Genomic DNA, 16,750 nt, shown 5'->3' with positions numbered 1-16,750 from the left:
TTCAGATCTTCGTGACCATTGCTGAATTACTTTGTGACCAGTCTTTCGAGGTTGATTAGAAGGCAGGTATGTCCACCTCCTCGGGGGCTCTACTCCTCCATCAGAAGTCCTGCCACCACTGGGGACCTGGGTGGGCACATCCCGGCTGCTCTCAAACCACCAGCATCCTTTCCCTACCCTCTGAGAACCATCACACCCCAGACACTTGGGGTCAACAAACTTCTCTTGCATTGCTGTTATTGCCCATAAGGAGAAAGGGAGGTGGCCCTCAGGAGAGGCTACCTATAAGGCATACTTTCTTCTCTGTGAGGCTCTTTGAAACGGGTCTCGGGTGTGGTTGGCCAGTGACCACCCCCCTCTCCTGTCCTGATACTCAGTTCTAGCAGTGGACCAGAGCCAGCGGCCAGCAGCTCATCCACAACATGGGGAAACATTAGAGGAAGCCAGTCCCCAACTCCCCTTCAGGCGGGACCAGTGAAACTGGGGGCTTGGCTGTGTTTTTGTCATATGAAATAATTCAGGTATGGGCGGGCCACTAAAACTCTTTCTCAAGGCTTGGGCAATGAGTGTATTTCCTGAATCAATATCAAGATATGCCAGCTAACACAGGGTTTCAATGCCATTTAAATGCTTCCCTCCTCCCAGAGCAAACAAACAACTAAGAATTTCCAGGACATTTTAATTACTTATTGTGAAATGGCAACAGAAAATTTGAAATTAAGGCTGATTCAGAAAATTCAAAATCTGAGTCTTTTGGGGTAGGTAATTGATGTTTTGGGAAAAATAATTTGATTAGAACCTCTCATCCACTTTTATTATCATTGTAGAACAAAACAGATGCTGTCATTGTAGCGTTTCAGTGACTGAGCTTTTGAGAATTCATTTATTGGTACAAGGTAGCACATCTTAAAGGAACAGAAAAAAACGTTACTACAAAAATTTAGCATGAAATAAGTTTCAGGATAAATAATCATTCAGTTCCAGGTTTTTAAAAAATTATTATTATTTAATTTTTTTTTTTTTTTGCAGGTAAAGGTGAGATTTTAAAAATCAGCTTGAGCTGAATCTCAGGTGATTAGACCCAATTGCCCTGGTCTAATCTCTACAGACCTTTTGTTCCTGTAGTTAAATCACTGCCTACATCACTATTAGTAAAGGAGACAATATTTAGGTAGAGCTGTTTTAAAATTGCTGTTAAATTGGGTGCAGTCAGGTTCTCCTGTGAGTTCACAAAAGTCTTGAGACCCAGGGTGAAGGCTGTTTCTCATTTAAACGTTGTCAAACCAAGAAGACCTATGGGATTGCTCCTGAATTTTGCATATGTCAGCATAGTAGAAGCTTAGTCATGCAAATCCCTGTTACTTAGCATGTCCCGAGCCCAGAAATACAGAGCTGTGTTTCCATATTTTATCTGTTTGTAGTTGAAAGCTTGCCTTCTATTGTGCTTTTAAAGAACAGATGTCAGGACAATGTTTAAAGCACATAACCCGAGTATTGAAAAATGTTTTTTCTACTTTAAAAGAAAAAAAGAATCCACAATAATAAATTTGGTCTGCCAGTTTGTATTTTCAAGGAATATTTTAACTGTTGAGGGACTTCCCAGCTCCTAGCCTTTAAGTATTGCCCTCAGACCGCCAAAGAAGGCCAAAGCCATTGTGAACTAACAGTTTCTTTTACTGACTCTCCAGGCCAGCAGTATATGTCCGTCTTTTATGAGTTGAGACTCCCTTAGAACTTCAGGGATCTGTGTTACATTCCCATTTTTTGAGCAAAACAATGAGCGGGAGAAGCAGTAATGGACACACTTACTTTGAATACTTAGATGAGGCTGGACCAGAGGCACGTGAGTGCTCAGGAGAAATCGGTTGCAGGGCCAGTGAGGGTTGGAAAAGGGCCGAAGGCCGAGGATGCACCGTCTCTCTGGGGGAAATGATGGATGAATTGGCAGGAACTGCAGGAGTAGTGGGTGGAACAGATGGTCCAGGGTCAGGAATCAAGTTCCATTCTGTGTAGGGTGGCGTTAAAGGGTATTCAAACAGGGAAATGAGGCAGGAGGCAGAGCACACCCAACTGGAGGGTGGATAAAGGTCGCAAGCCTATTTGCCCACACCTGGCAACAATCTGCAGCATTTGAATGCCACACAGTAAGATTGGAGCAGCTCCCAGCAAGGACAGGTGAGACTCCTTACCTTATCTCACAAGATAGAGTTTATGGCAGGCAAGAAGGTTACAGGCAAGGAAACAGCAGTCAAAAGCATGGGGCTGGAATAGACTTTCGAGATTGACTAGAACAGCTCTCTCTTTTTGGAGGAGAGGGATGAAAATCTCATTTAAAAGGTAGGTTATTTAATATCCCAGAGCCTCGGCTTGTCTGTAAATCAAAGGTCGCATGAGAAGGCTGCCATACTGCTGACACAGCAACAGGACCCAGAGTCAAGCCCGGATCTCTCCCCTGCACAGTATCCACGTCTAACCTCTCTTAGGACCGCTTTGCAAATTAGCACCTGCCCATACAGGGGCTGGGAAGATGGACAAGATGTGGTCTAAAAGGCATGATGCAATGAAGAAGCAACAAGCTAATAATTTTAGAAAAACACTCTGCTTTCCAATTTCTCTGGGTAATGGGTGGCTGTCAGGTTTGGGAGAAAAGTTACGAGAAGGAGTAAATACGAGCCTGATGCTGGAACGAAATGCGTCTGCCCTTAATTATTCTTTGAGCAGCAGTACCTGTGGGGTGCACACGAGAACATGGTCATGGGATTCCTCGATCCAGAAAAACCAAGTAGCAAGGTCTTCATGAAGAACCCCTTTTTGTATCTGTTGATGGAGGAGTCAAGCGAGTGATTTCAGGGGCGTCTAAATGAATCCCTGACTGGGTAAAAACTCGTTTCAGGACCAGGCTTCACAGGGGCAGGAGGTGTGCAGGGCAGGGAATGAATGGGCAGTGGGCACTGTGCCTGGTCGACGGCACAGCCATCTTTTTCTTGTGCAATTTCTTCTCTCGACAGTTCGCTCATTGAGCAAGAAAGGGTAAAGCATCTGCGGCGTCTCCAGGGCTGCAGGGACAGGAGCGTTCAAGGTAGGTCCCTGCCCTTAGGAAACTTATGCTCTATAGAGAATCCAAAATGTATATTTGAAGTGCTTGGGAAATAATTACAAGGTAGCTCACAATTTCTCCTCCTTTGAGGTGAAAGATCAAAAGGGCTGTGTTACAATGGGTCATCGTGTTGGTGCCTGTCTGCGTTGCCCAAGTGCTCTGGAGGCATCTGGACTGGAGGGGAAGAGGGGCCAGGACTTGGTTCTAGTGGCTCTTGGCTTTCCCACTCCCTACGCTGGCTCTGTCTCCTCACCCGGAGCCTGGGAATTACAGCCCTGGCTCTGACTCACCAGGATGTCATAAAGATGGGCGAGACGAGTAGTCTGCCTTGCATCTTCCAACCTTTGACAGAAAGGCACCTCTAGAGATGAATACAGGGTGTTAATGCTGATTACAGCAGTTTCGATTTGCATTTCCATATGCTAGACAACCTAATCCACCCTGTCTAAACATGGAAATCCCATAACTCTGCCCAACTCATCACTCCATTAATCCACTTAACCCCTGGCCAATACCTAATCTAAATATTGAATCTCATCTATTTGTTATCTGTGTTTATTCCATGTTAACGCATGGTCTGAATCTCCTCTCTGTGTATCCATTTCGGTGGAATCTAACTTCAACTAGGAGTACCCCAAGGAGGGGAGGGACTGTCTTATCCATTTCTTTCTTTTCTGGCATCTAGTACTGAACCTGGCACGTAGTAGGAGCTAACCAGTTGTTTGATGTTGAAGGACAAGAAGCTCTCAGAGTAATGGTTCTTCTTTCGGCATCTACAGAGAGATCTTTTATTGTTGCCATGGAAGATTCTTATTGTTTCAAACGCTTGCCAAAGTGCCTGGTACAGAGTGAGGTTTTAACGAGAAGATGGATGATCTTTGATCATACGATGACAGCAGTAGAGTATAAAAAAAGAGGATTGCTCTAGGAGGCAGGAGACCTGGAAACTGTTTTTGGTTTTATAATAAGCTGCTATATGCGGCTGGTCAAGCCCTTCCAAGCCCCAGCCCTCAGTGTTCTCATCTGTCACATGGACAGATCAGATTATAGGCGACTTCCAAGCTGCTTTGACTCTTATGCTCTGTCTGGGTCTGGGAGTCATGGTCTCAGGAGAGGAACGAGGTGGGGTCACCACCTGTTGGAATGAGCACTTCTTCCCACCATTGGCACTCAGGGACCAGGGGAGTGGGCTGGAAAACGGGGTGCCTGCCCCCCGCTAAGCCTCCTCCTCGCTCCCACTGTCTGTCCCTCACAGCCTGGGCTCTGGACGCCAGACATCTACTCATTCCATCTGCATCAGCTAATGTTTATACAGTGCCCTGGATGCCAGGGCCTGGAGTCACCTGGGGGAGGGCCTGTGCAGAGAGGGTGGGCCGGGGCGGGAGGGGGGGCTTGGTCTTGATCACGCCAAAGCCTCCATATGGACTGTGTTGTTTTCCCGCAAAACCCAAGCGTGTGGGAGGTAGAAGGAGAGCGGAGGAGACCCCAATTTATTGCTCAGTCATGTTTATTTTCACTCTTGGCTGGTTTGGGGCATTTTTCTTAATGTATTAGGGTCACAATTTTATCAACTCCAAGGATGCTGGAAAGCTCTGTGTGTGTGTGTGTGTGTGTGTGTGTGTGTGTGTGTGTGTGTGTGAAAGAGAGAGAGAAGAGAGTCTGAGTTGTTTCTTTTTTTCTCATGAATTTTTTTCCTCAGTAAAATTTTGATTTTTAACCTAAATAATTAGCCATCCTACCTAAATGTGATTCCCTTCTCATGGATCACTATACCTGTCACCATTCTAATATTATGATTAGTTTAATTTGCCTAGATCAAAAATTAGGATGTGATTTAGCTACTTTTAAAGAGGCTCCCTCTAAACTATAATGGAAAAGAATCAGGAAAAAAAAAGAATATAGACATGCATATATATAAGTATCACTGAATCATTTTGCTGTACACTTGAAACTAACACAATATTGTAAATCAACTATACTGCAATTTAAAAAAAGTCTCATCAGAAAGAGAAAAACAAATATAGTATATTAATACATATATGTGGAATATAGAAAAATGGTACCAATCAACCGGTTTGCAAAGCAGAAATAGAGACACAGATGTAGAGAACAAACATATGGACACCAAGTGGGGAAAGCGGGGAGGGTTAGAGGGGAATGAATTGGGAGATTGGGATTGCCATATATATATTACTAGTAAGAAAAATATCAAATTGTACACTTTAAATATATGCAGTTTGTTGTATGTCAACTGTGTCTCAATAAAAGTTCTTAAAAAAAAAAGTTTCCCTCACCTTCTACTTCCTCCATGACTCTACATTGCTGGATTCCTCTGTTTTTAATAATAAAAGTACCAAATCCTATTTATTAAGCACTGTGCCAGGCCCCATGTTGAGTAGTTTATATAACTTGAGGTAGGAAATCGTTCCACTTTACAGATGAGGAAATTAAGGTTCAGGGAGGTTAATTGGGATTGAAATACAGATTTGCTGGATTTGTTCATCTCCTGCATATGAATCCTAAGAAAATAGAATTTAAAACATGTTTTGGAGAACCACCAGCAGGGTGAAAATGTATGCGAATTGAGAGTGGCAAAGTGGGCTGGCAAATTTAGGGCTTTTAGGCACAAAGGGAGCAAAAAGGAAGAGAAGACTGCATTCAAAGTAGACATTTTAATGCTCTGTTGTTTTTCCTGGGCTATCTCTTGTGGTCAATAGTCAACTTCCGGTCTTAGGAAATAATGGTTATCAGTGTTGCTGCTGTGATACACATTCCAGCACTGGAAACTCACTCTCCGGAGGGTGCAACTTCTGATCGTGTTTTAGTTCATTCATCCACAGTGTTAGGCCCAGTGCTAGGGCCAATGGTTGCAAAGGTGAGTAAGACCTACTCTCTCCCCTCCAGGTGCTCACAGTTGAGCACGTCAAGGTTCCTCAGCACTTCGCTGAGTTGACAACATGGTGCCCAGTCGTGGGTGTGTGGTCCCCGTGGTTCTGTGTCATTCTTAGGCTACACAAAGTTCTCTTTCTAAGCTGAGAGTTCTGCAATGACCCAGATACAGCTAAGTGAGTGATTTCAAGCTTATCCAAATTCAAGCACTGCTGGTGTTGACTGCAGAGCAATGTTGAATGTGTGTCCCATTCAACAGCCACTCAGCAATAACTTGTTCTACAGCTTCTGACAATGTTTTCTGCGTAAATTATTCCTTTTTCTTTTCTTTCCTTTTATTTTGAGAAAAAACAGTGTCAAGGGATGGCCAAGGTGGTACTTATTTTTAAAAATGATTTTTTGATGGTTGTGGAAAAGATGTCAGATTTCCTAAATCTTGAACTGTTTTCCTGATTTGAATTTTTTTTTTTTTTTTTGCTACTGACATTTTCCCTCTGACCTCTTGCAAATGGGAGGAAGGGAAAGGAACGTTAGGATAGCAATTTGAGGGTGATAGAGGTGTGGTTACATGTACAGCTGGGGGACAAATTAGGCATTTAAATTAGAAAGTCTGAAACATTGGTCAAAATATTTCTTTTTTATAATAGTCTATATTTTTACAGTTGTATTTCACCAAGAAAGGTGAGAATGATTGAACTTTAAAGATAATTTATATAAGAAAAATTGCTTCATTATTTCTATATATAAGTATGTGGAGAATGGTTTCCTGTGGCAGTATTAAGAGCTGGTTTTACGACATTGGGTGAGAAACATATTTGGACTATATATAGATGTTTGTTTTGGTTTTGTGTCTATGTGGATTGTTCTGGGGACAACTTGGCCAAAGGAAACTTACAGTATTTCTTCCTATACAGAGGAAGCTAAGAGATCATACAGAAACTCCTCTAAAGCAGTAATGGGACACATGTCCTAATGAGAGCAGAGACTTGGGGTTCACTTAAGAAACAATGATTTTGAGACTTCCCTGGTGGTCTAGTGGTTAAGACTCTGCACTTCCACTGCTGGGGGAGCAATTTTGATCCCTGGTCAGGGAACCAAGATCCTGCATGCCGCATGCTGTGGCCAAAAAAGAAAAGAAAAGAAAAGAAACATTGATTTTGGAGCTGCTGTGTGCCAGATACGATAGGTTCTTGACAAATTGTTAAGTAATTGTTTGGTCAAATGACACATTTTCCACGTCAGTGCTCCCAATCTGTCTATCAATGAGAGGTGAAGCAGGACTAAGCCAGTGATTAGTTTCCGTGAATAACAGTCACACTGTAATTTTGATATCTCTGAGCCTATTTAAAGACTGCAGAATCTTGCTTTGGGAAACAAAAATGCACAGATACATGTCAAAGCCTTAAACTCTGGGATACCCATCGACTCAGTAATTTTGCCAATAGAATTTATCCTAAAAAAATAGTTGCGGATGTACCCAAAGCTTTAGCTGCAAGGATGTCTAGCTCATCATTGTTTATAATAATGAAATTTGGAAACTACTTAAATGCCCAGCAATAGGGGGTTCGTTTAATAATGCATGATAAACCTACATCATGGGATACTATAGTATCATTTAAAGTAGTGCCGAAGAACCAGAAAATGATTGAAAAATGATATGTGTATGATTGTATTGTCATTAAGGAAAGTATATTCACACATAGGAAAAAGATCATAAATTATATGGCAAAGTGTTAATAGTTGTCTTTGGTGAGATTATGAGTGAAGTTCTCTTTTATTTTTGAATGTTTATAACGAACACATCTCTTTTGTAGAAAAAAAAAATACTTGAAAAAACTGCATAGAAAAGCATTCAGTGAGAATCTCCTTGTATCAATAGATGAAAGCTCAAATAGATGAGTGGTTCTACACTAACGTCCAGCAGCTCAATTTGATTGTAACTCAAATGGTGATAACGTCTGCAGAGGGAAGATGTTTGACCTTGAGGTCTCTATATTTTCTAAAATCCAGAGTTTAGTGTTGATTTTAAAACATGTTACCTAGAAACAATTTTTCCTCCCTTACAACTCTGAAGAGCACCCAGGAATTAACTCAGCGCCCATCAGGCAGGTAAATGATCATGCATGCAGCTCTCGCGATTATAGAGATTGTAAAGATGGTGCCAGCAACATGACAGATGCTAACAGGGATGGAGAAATGCTAATGGGTTCGGAGAGAATACTTTTGTTGTATCAAATGTGCTATTTAAAAATTTTTTATTTTAATTTTTTAAATTGAAGTATAATTGACTTACAATATTACATTAGTTTTAGGTATACAATACAGTGATTCAATATTTTTATACATTATGAAATGGTCACCACATGCATATACTATTTTATTTCCTTTCTTTTCAAGACATGAAATGGCAATTCTCACAAGAAATTCTAAACAGAGAGCTATTTTTGACTCTACCATATGATTCTGATGTTGGGTTTTCATGAAAAAATGTTTTAGCAGTGTTAACTGCAAAGCCAGTATTAACAGCTTTTCCAGATTCTTTTCCATTATAGGCTATTACAAGATATGTAGTAAGTTGTGCTATATAGTAGGTCCTTGTAGTGTATCTGTTTTGTATATAGTAGTATGTATATGTATATGCTAATGCCAGACTCCTAATTTATCCCTCCCGCATCCCCTTGATATCCACTTTGGTAGCCATAAGTTTGTTTTCTATGTGTGAATCTATTTCTGTTTTGTAAATAAATTCATTTGTATCATTTGTTTTAGATTCTGCATATGAGTGATATCATATAATATTTGTCTTTCTCTGTCTGACTTACTTCACTTAATATGATAATCTCTGGGTCCATCCCTGTTGCTGTAAATGGTGTTATTTTGTTCTTTTTTGTGGCTGAGTAGTAGTTGCGTGTGTGTGTGTGTGTGTGTGTGTGTGTGTACCACATCTTCTTTATCCATTCATCTGTCAATGGACGTTTAGGTTGCTTCCATGTGTTGGCTGTTGTAAAAAGTGAATGACAGCTACTAGCGCAAGGTGTGGGCAGCGGGGTACGCTCACCCTACGAAAATCACCCCTCAGCCTCTGCACCTCTCTTACCATTCAATGACCACTTGCAACCTCCTTGCAGTTACTCCCTTGGCCTATAGAGTAGAAGTCTTTGGTGAAGAGCAGGGGACCCTGGCTTTTTGGTGCCCCGAGAGGTACCAAATATTCTTGCTTTTAACTACCTCTCTTTGCTTTGCCTACTCTCTTTGCTCTGAGAGTCTGCAATGAAGACCATGAGAGTGTGTTCTCTAAGCAAACCTCCTATTCTGTAGATCTGGATCCTGCCAGATCTACAGAACAGGAGAAAACTCCAGTGGGTCCTTCACACCAGATGCCCTTGCTCTTCAGTAAAGTTCCTGGTGAGACACTTTTGACTGGTGAGTTTGTTTTCTGTATTAGTGAACTTCGAGGTAATCCTTGGGAAGCTGTATCTTGCCAACGCATCTTTTGAAATAAATCATGCAGAAATATAAATGAGTCTCTGGACCAGGGAATAAATTCTCTTTCTCCCTCTTATGTGCGTTTTTTAAATGTCCCATAATCACGTGCATTATGTGTATTATAAACATGAATTTGAAAGTATACCTACTTCGATTGCTCTACTTGGGACTCTGTCTTCCTTTCTGTCATTCTTACTCTTCTTTGCTGACGCTCATAGAAGCAAACAGGCTACTAATTTTGATGTTTGTGTAGGACCACGGTGGCCTGGAGAAGCCTTGTGTGCCCTTAGGGCATGTTTGCATCTAACGGGGCGAGACTGTGGAACATGTTTGTGGGTTGGTGGATGTTTTGGAAACTGTCTACCAAACGGATGTGTACAGTGTATTACAACAATAATTTTCTAGGCAGGGCTTTTTGTTATTGTTATAGTCTGTCAAGCTCAGTAGTGGCCCCAGCGTGGGCTCTTCGATCATAAGAGTAGTTGACAATTGGGACAGAATAGGGAATGGCTCACCTTGGACGTGCCGGCTCTGTGGGAGGCTGGGGGTTTGTGCGGCACTAACGTGATAATCAGAAGCAAAATTTCCCCCACGTGATATAGATTCTCTACCGAGCTAGGTTGTTTCCTCTCTCTTTGAAGGAGAAATTAAGGTCTTTACTCTTGTGCTGTTTATTTGCCCTGCCTGACCTGATGTCCATCACCCAGAATATGGAAACTTTGTGTCTTAAGTTCTCTGGCTGAGGAGTCACCGTGTCCTGAAATAAACATTATTTCACATGAGTCTTGTTTTCTTTGATGTACGGTGCTTCCGAGCAGAGCGCGGAGGGAGGTGGAAGGAAAGGCTGGTGAACTTACTGCAGAGGCCAAGTTCCATCCACCAAGGGCCGTTTCAGACCGGTCGTGGATTTCACTGCCCAGCTGTCTGGTTTCTTTAGGAGAAAGCCTTCCAATCTCAAAAGAGGCTAGAGCCAGAGAATGTTTCCAAATATCTGACACTCGTATCTAACCTAAGCCATAATTCGTGATCCATTCGTGTGTCTGATCTGAACGTCTGTAGTTCTCACTGGCTTGAGGGTAGAGAGTAAATTCCGCTGCCTCAGTTGCCCTTGCTTACTTCCCAGCTGGTACCCTCCAGCTGGTCTCCATCCTCCTGTATCTCTGTGGGTGCCTCACCTGCAATCTCTGCTGGTTCCTGCTTTCTGGCCATCACTGCCTCGGGGGTTGCTGCCTTGCTGTGGCTGCTAGGGCTATGCTCAGGCCACCTTGGGCTTGTCCTCCTGGACCTCAGCAAGGACCTTCCTTGCTGTGGCTGCTCTCCTGGGCCACCGTATCATACCAGTGCCCAGATTCCTCCGTGCTGCTTGAGGCTCCCGGTTCTCTGGCCATTGGCTGGTTCTCTCTTCCCATGGACGGCTGGTCATTCTCAAGGTTGCTGCTTCAACTGCAGTGGACCAGGACGCAGCAACTTGAAGTTCCCTCGGGCCATTGCCATGCTCCACGCGCCTCAGCCTCTGGATGTGTCCCGAGAATGTAGCATACTCTTGGGAAGGTGGGATTGCATAGTGGTTAAGGCACAGGCCCTGAGGTCACTGGCTGGGTTCCAGTCCCAGCTTTGCTACTTACTAGCTGTGTGACCTTGGGCAGTATACTCTGTGTGTGTGTGTGTGCATGTGTGTGTCTCCTCATCTGTAAAGTGAGGATGACACTCGTTCCTCTGCCTCACAGGGCTGTCGTGGGGATTAAATGAGTACATAGAGGTCCATCACTTAGAATAGTTCTTGGCACATGGTATAAACGTGTGAGACATTAACAATGATTATTTTTCTGCTCTGTCCACTTCATCGAATGCTTTCCCCTACAATTCTAGGTTTGCAGTGATCCTTTCTGTCCCCCCAGTACAGAAATGACCTCCCTTTCCCTTTGTTTTCTTTTCTTTAGAGGGCTCCCACTGCAGAGGAGCCAGGGCTCAGATGATGCAGCTGTTGTAAGCCTTTCCTCCCCAGGTCAGCCTGTCCCGGATGGTCACCACCAGCCATGTGTGGCCACGAGACCGTAAAACGTGGCTGGTCTGGTGTGAGATGTGCTGTGAGTGTAAAATGCACATGGGAACGTCAAGACGAAGTCTGAAACAAAGGATGTAAAGTCCCCTATCAAGAATTATGTTGATTCCGTGTTGAAATGATATGTTTTGAATATATTGGGTCCAAGGAAATATATTATTAAAATAAATTTCCCGTTTCCTAAGTTTTTAATTTTTATTTATTTATTTCCCGCTGCACTGCACAGCTTGTGGGGTCTTCGTTCCCCCACCAGGGATTGAACCCGGGCCATGGCAGTGGGAGTGCGGAATCCTAACCACTGGACCACCAGGGAATTTCCTCCCATTTCTTTTAAAATGTTTTAAATTGGCTACTAGAAAAAAGTTTTTGTTGCGGTAAAATATACACAAGATAACATTTACCATTTTAATCATTTTTAGGTGCAAGTTCAGTGGCATTCAGCCCATTCACATTGTTGGGGAACCACGATTTCCACCTCCAGCACTTTTTCATCTTTCCAAACTGACACTCGATACCCATTACATGCTTATGCCCCATTCTTCCCTCCTCTCAGTCCCTGTCACCACTGTTCTGCTTTGTCTCTATTAAGTTGATTATTCTTGGTACGTCATGTAAGTGGAATCTTACAATATATTTGTCTTTTTGTGACTGAATTATTTTACTTAGCATAATGTCTTCAAGATTTATTCATGTTGTAGTATGTGTCAGAATTTCCTTCTCACTTTTTTTTTTTTAATACTTATTTATTGATTTTGGCTGTGCTGGGTCTTAGTTGCGGCATGCGTGCAGGATCTAGTTCCCCAACCAGGGATGGAAACCAGGCCCCCTGCAATGGGACCGCAGAGTCTCACCCGTTGGATCACCAGGGAACAGGGAAGTCCCAGAATTTCCTTCCTTTTTAAGGCTGAATAATATTTCTGTGTGTGCATATGTGCGTGTGTGTCACATTTTGTTTTTCCATGGACATTGGGTTGTTTCCATTTTTTGACTACTGTGACTAATGTAGAAGAGTTTAAATTTCATATGCAGCATACATTGTATTTCTACCCAGCAGCGCTGTGCTAGGGTGTTTATAAATTGCCAAAGGGTGGCATTGAGTGGCTTCCAATAAAGGCTTGGGACCACTGCCCTTGTCCGCCCCTCGGGCCCACTGCGGGTCCAGTTTGTCGGCCCCCTGCCTTTCTCCCTGCTCTCCAAGGGCTCCTGCCATTCTCTCCTCAGTGCTACTGATCTCAGACCCTTTCTCTGTGTTTGCCTTTGTCTGCCCGCAACTTTGATTACAGTGAAAAATCTTCATAAGAAACTCTGGGTCCCTACAAAAGTAATTGCAAGCCACTGAGTTGGGGTGGGGAGCAAGCGAGAAGATTTTATCTTTTCCTCCAAGTCAGAGACCATGGCCTTGACTCTGACCTGGCTGGGGGCAGGGCTGTATTTGGGCTGTGAGGTAGGCCTAAGGAGACACACCTGGAGGATGGAGGACTTTCCCCTGGGTGTGCAGGTGGAGCACAAAGTTGGGTCTTGGACCCCAGAATTGGAGGAAGATCTTTTTAGAGGGCAATTCACCCAAAGGAATTTTCCATTTTATTTTTTTATGTGAAGCGATGTTACCTTGGGCTAAGGTTCTTTAGTTTCTGAAAATGCTTCATAGCCCACTTTGGTCATAATTAAATGTGGTCAAGAACTATGTGGGGAGCCTGACATCGCTTCCGCTTGTTGTGTGGAAGAGGACTGACACAGCCACTCGGCTTGACAAGTCCTCTTCTTCTTTGGTTGCAGGGACTCCAGTCCTTTTAGATAAATGTGCATTGTCTTCTCCCCAGGACATTTCTTTCTTTCTTTTTTTTGACTGATGGGATTTTTTTAAAAAATAAATTTATTTATTTATTTATTTATGTATTTATTTATTTATTGGCTGCATTGAGTCTTCGTTGCTGCGCATGGGCTTTCTCTAGCTGCGGACAGTGGGGGCTATTCTTCATTGCGGTGCACGGGCTTCTCATTGTGGTGACTTCTTTTGTTGCGGAGCATGGGCTCAGTAGTTATGGCGTTTGGGCTTAGTTGCTCCTTGGCATGTGGGATCTTCCCAGACCAGGGATTGACCCTGTGTCCCCTGTATTTGCAGGTGGATTCTTAACCACTGCACCACCAGGGAAGTCCTGTCCTCAAAACATTTCTAACATGGGTGAAGAAGTAGAGTCTGACCCAACACACTTCTCTTTCACTATGTGAGTATTTCTCTTCAGTTTTTGAACTCTTCCAATATTTGGGTGTGCACTCTCCATATCTGTGTATCTATGTGTTCTACCTTCAAATCAAGTAACACGTAAGTACAATTAATTCCATTATTTTTACAAAGAAAACAGAATAAAGTGGGACTTCCCTGGCAGTCCAGTGGTTAAGACTCTGCACTTCCAATGCAAGGGGCATGGTTTCGATCCTTAGTCAGGGAACTAAGATCCTGCATGCCATGGGGCCAAAAAAAAGAAAAAAGAAAAAGAAAAAAGAAAAGAAAATAGAATAAAGTAAATCAAATAGAAGCCTTGCTGTTTCCTTTCTGGACCTCATTGGATCACCTTGCACACATTCTGGGCTGAGGGTGCCTTGTTTTGGAGTCATACACACTTTTAAAAGTGTAAGGATGCCAAATCCGGAAAGTGTAAGTAATTTGTTCTGCTCTTATTAGTGGTAGGGCAGAGTGATTACTATAGCTGAAACTATCCACTTACTTAAACCAAAACCTACAACAAAGTATTAGAAATACTGTAAAAATTGTATGAGTTATCCAAGCTGTTTTCTTCCCCCAGATGAGTTTTACACAGGCAAAGGGACAAGATGTTGATTACTTGCATTGTTTTCATTGTCTTTCTCAGGGTAGACACTCTTTTACTGTCACTAATCATCATCCCTGTATGAAAAATTCCAGGCTGGCAATGTTACCTGCACTAAGGCCTAGATGGTTTTCCTTCAGACTCTGATGGCAAACCATCAGAAGTCACGGGCCAAAATGGTGGGATCGAGGGCGCGCGCGTTACTTGCGAGACGTTGGCTACTTCATCCCCGCACAGAGGAAAAATATTCAAACCTCAGTATGTGTGTCTATCTGACATTAATTATTTGTGCTTTTAAAAAAAATGCTATGACTCACCTAAGAACTTTTTCAGATTTTGGAAGTTTCTAGGTGCAGCCCTCAGGCAGGGAGTCCTCCTCAGACCTGGACAAGGATGTGCTTAGGCCGCGAGGTACACAAGTGGCAGTGGCCTCTCTCTGCTGCTCCCCCCTCCCCCCCAGTGTTGGGAGGATTAGTGTAATTAGAGCCTGTGCTTGTACAGCACTTTGACATTCTTAGATGAAAAGTGCTAGATGAGCGTAAAATTTTATAACTGTAATGGAATCCAAGCAAATAGCATTGTAATAAATGGGTCTTGCTGCTGATACTGCATTTAAGAGTCCCCTCTTTATTATCTCATGTTTACTATATGTGATGAACCGAGGTGATTAATAACAATGATAATAATTACTCCTACAGCATTTTATGCTTTCAAAGGGCTTTGCAACTGGTTCATTATGTAATCTTTAATCTCCACAGTGGCTGCTGTGCTATGTCAGTATTGTTTGCTTGTTTGTTTAAACGCTTTCATAGAAAGGGAGACTTCGGAGAAACGGAGAGTGGGGCTGAAGTTTTCAAGTTCACGTAGTACGGGCACGTGGGGCTGCTAGATTTCAGTGTGGAAAGTGAAGCTGGATGATGAGCTGGAAAGGAGGATGAGGGGGAGTGGGAGAGAAGAAAGGCCCGGGGAACAGTGGTTACCACGCGGGGCTGGGTGGCAGATCCCTGTGCTCTGGGCGTGAGGAACTAAAAAGCAGGGACGTTTGGGATGCTAACCTGAAGGACGGCTTGACCTAGAATTTGGGGGTTGAGGTTTCCACCGCAAGGGCCCCTCTGTGAGGGCCCGAGTGCTCCGGTGGAATTTCTGCGGTAGCCTGTGTTCACTCAGCTGGTCCTGAACACCTGGTCAAGGTTGATCAAGGGGAGTAGGGCTTTATGTGGCAGCTAATTGGGTGCTATAAGGAATGGACCCCCAAACTGTAGTGTCAGCAACTGTGCATTGCATAATCAGCTGCTTGCAATGCCCACTTGGGGATCGGCCTGCGGTAAGCGAGCACTGTACGTATTTGCGAGACGAGCAGTGTGTCAATTACTCCGCGGATGGCCAGATTTATGTGCTTTTTGGCAGTGCTGCTGAGCTATTAATCATGTCTCATGAACAGGCCCCATGTAAATCGCAGGCAAATGGCGCATCTCGTGGACCACCCTGGCAAAACAATGTCGCGTTTCCCCCTGTATCTTCTGCTGACGTCTAAGGGACTGGCAATGAGGATGGATGCACAGAGGCCTGGAGCAGTAATCAAGTACCATCTACCTTTTTCCCCCCTTTTCTTTTTTCAAAAATAAAGGCCAGGCCATGTTTTCTGAGCCGAGGAGGCTGGATTCCTACTCAGCCTCTGGAAATGGCGTATTTCACATAAAAATACACCCATTACACCATTTTCTTTTCATGACAAAGTGAGGATTTCATGGCTTTCCTTTATTTTCATTACAGTGCCGTTTCGATCGGCCATACATGTAGATTTCTTATTGCTTGCTAAGCTACATATCTCAGTACATCTAATGTCATAATTAAATGTCATCAGGCTAATATGTATGAGTGTTTTGAGCTTTATCACTAATTGCTGTGTTAGCATGAATTAGACAGTGAAGTAATTAGAAGCGCCAGTGTATCTGTGTTATGTGGTGCCGTGTCTGGGATGGGCTGTGTGTGTGTGCATGTGACTGGGAGGGTGCTTGTGTGAACCGTTCTCCCCTCTTCTGCCTCATTCCTCATCCCCTCAAAGCACTTGCTTGCTAGTTGCGCCCGTCGGTGCAGAAATCTCTGAAACCAGAATGGAAGCCATTGTCTGCAGGAGGGATTCCACGTTTCTTAAAATAAGCAATTTTCTGTAATCAGTCACCAGGGAAAGCTTCACTCTGAGAAGCAGAATTAATGGAAGACAGGTTTTAGGGTTTAAAGAAAGCACGTTTATCTTCAGGACAGATGAGTTGGGACTGGAGTGTGCATGCGTGTATTGTGAGAGGGGCTGGGTTTGTGTAAAGGAGAAAAATAGGACGACATTTGTTTGCAGCTTGAGATCTTTTTGAATCTTCCTACATTCATCAA

The 16,750-nt window shown here is 43.3% G+C and overlaps 1 long non-coding RNA gene across 2 annotated transcripts; it reads left to right on the top strand.

The window, feature by feature from the left end:
* The first annotated feature begins 2,046 nt into the window (after positions 1-2,046).
* LOC130831970 (uncharacterized) lies at positions 2,047-16,217 on the top strand. Of its 2 annotated transcripts, XR_009048155.1 has the most exons (4): positions 2,047-2,175; positions 3,009-3,079; positions 13,657-13,759; positions 15,804-16,217. It is a non-coding gene; the product is annotated as an uncharacterized LOC130831970 (long non-coding RNA). The 2 variants fall into 2 exon arrangements; XR_009048156.1 differs by lacking the exon at positions 13,657-13,759.
* Positions 16,218-16,750: the final 533 nt, after the last annotated feature.

This window comes from Hippopotamus amphibius, chromosome 11 (assembly GCF_030028045.1).
Source record: "Hippopotamus amphibius kiboko isolate mHipAmp2 chromosome 11, mHipAmp2.hap2, whole genome shotgun sequence".
Taxonomy (NCBI): Eukaryota; Metazoa; Chordata; class Mammalia; order Artiodactyla; family Hippopotamidae; genus Hippopotamus; species Hippopotamus amphibius.
Note: the sequence above shows the minus strand (reverse complement) of the source record. Positions and strands in the feature narration are given on the sequence as shown.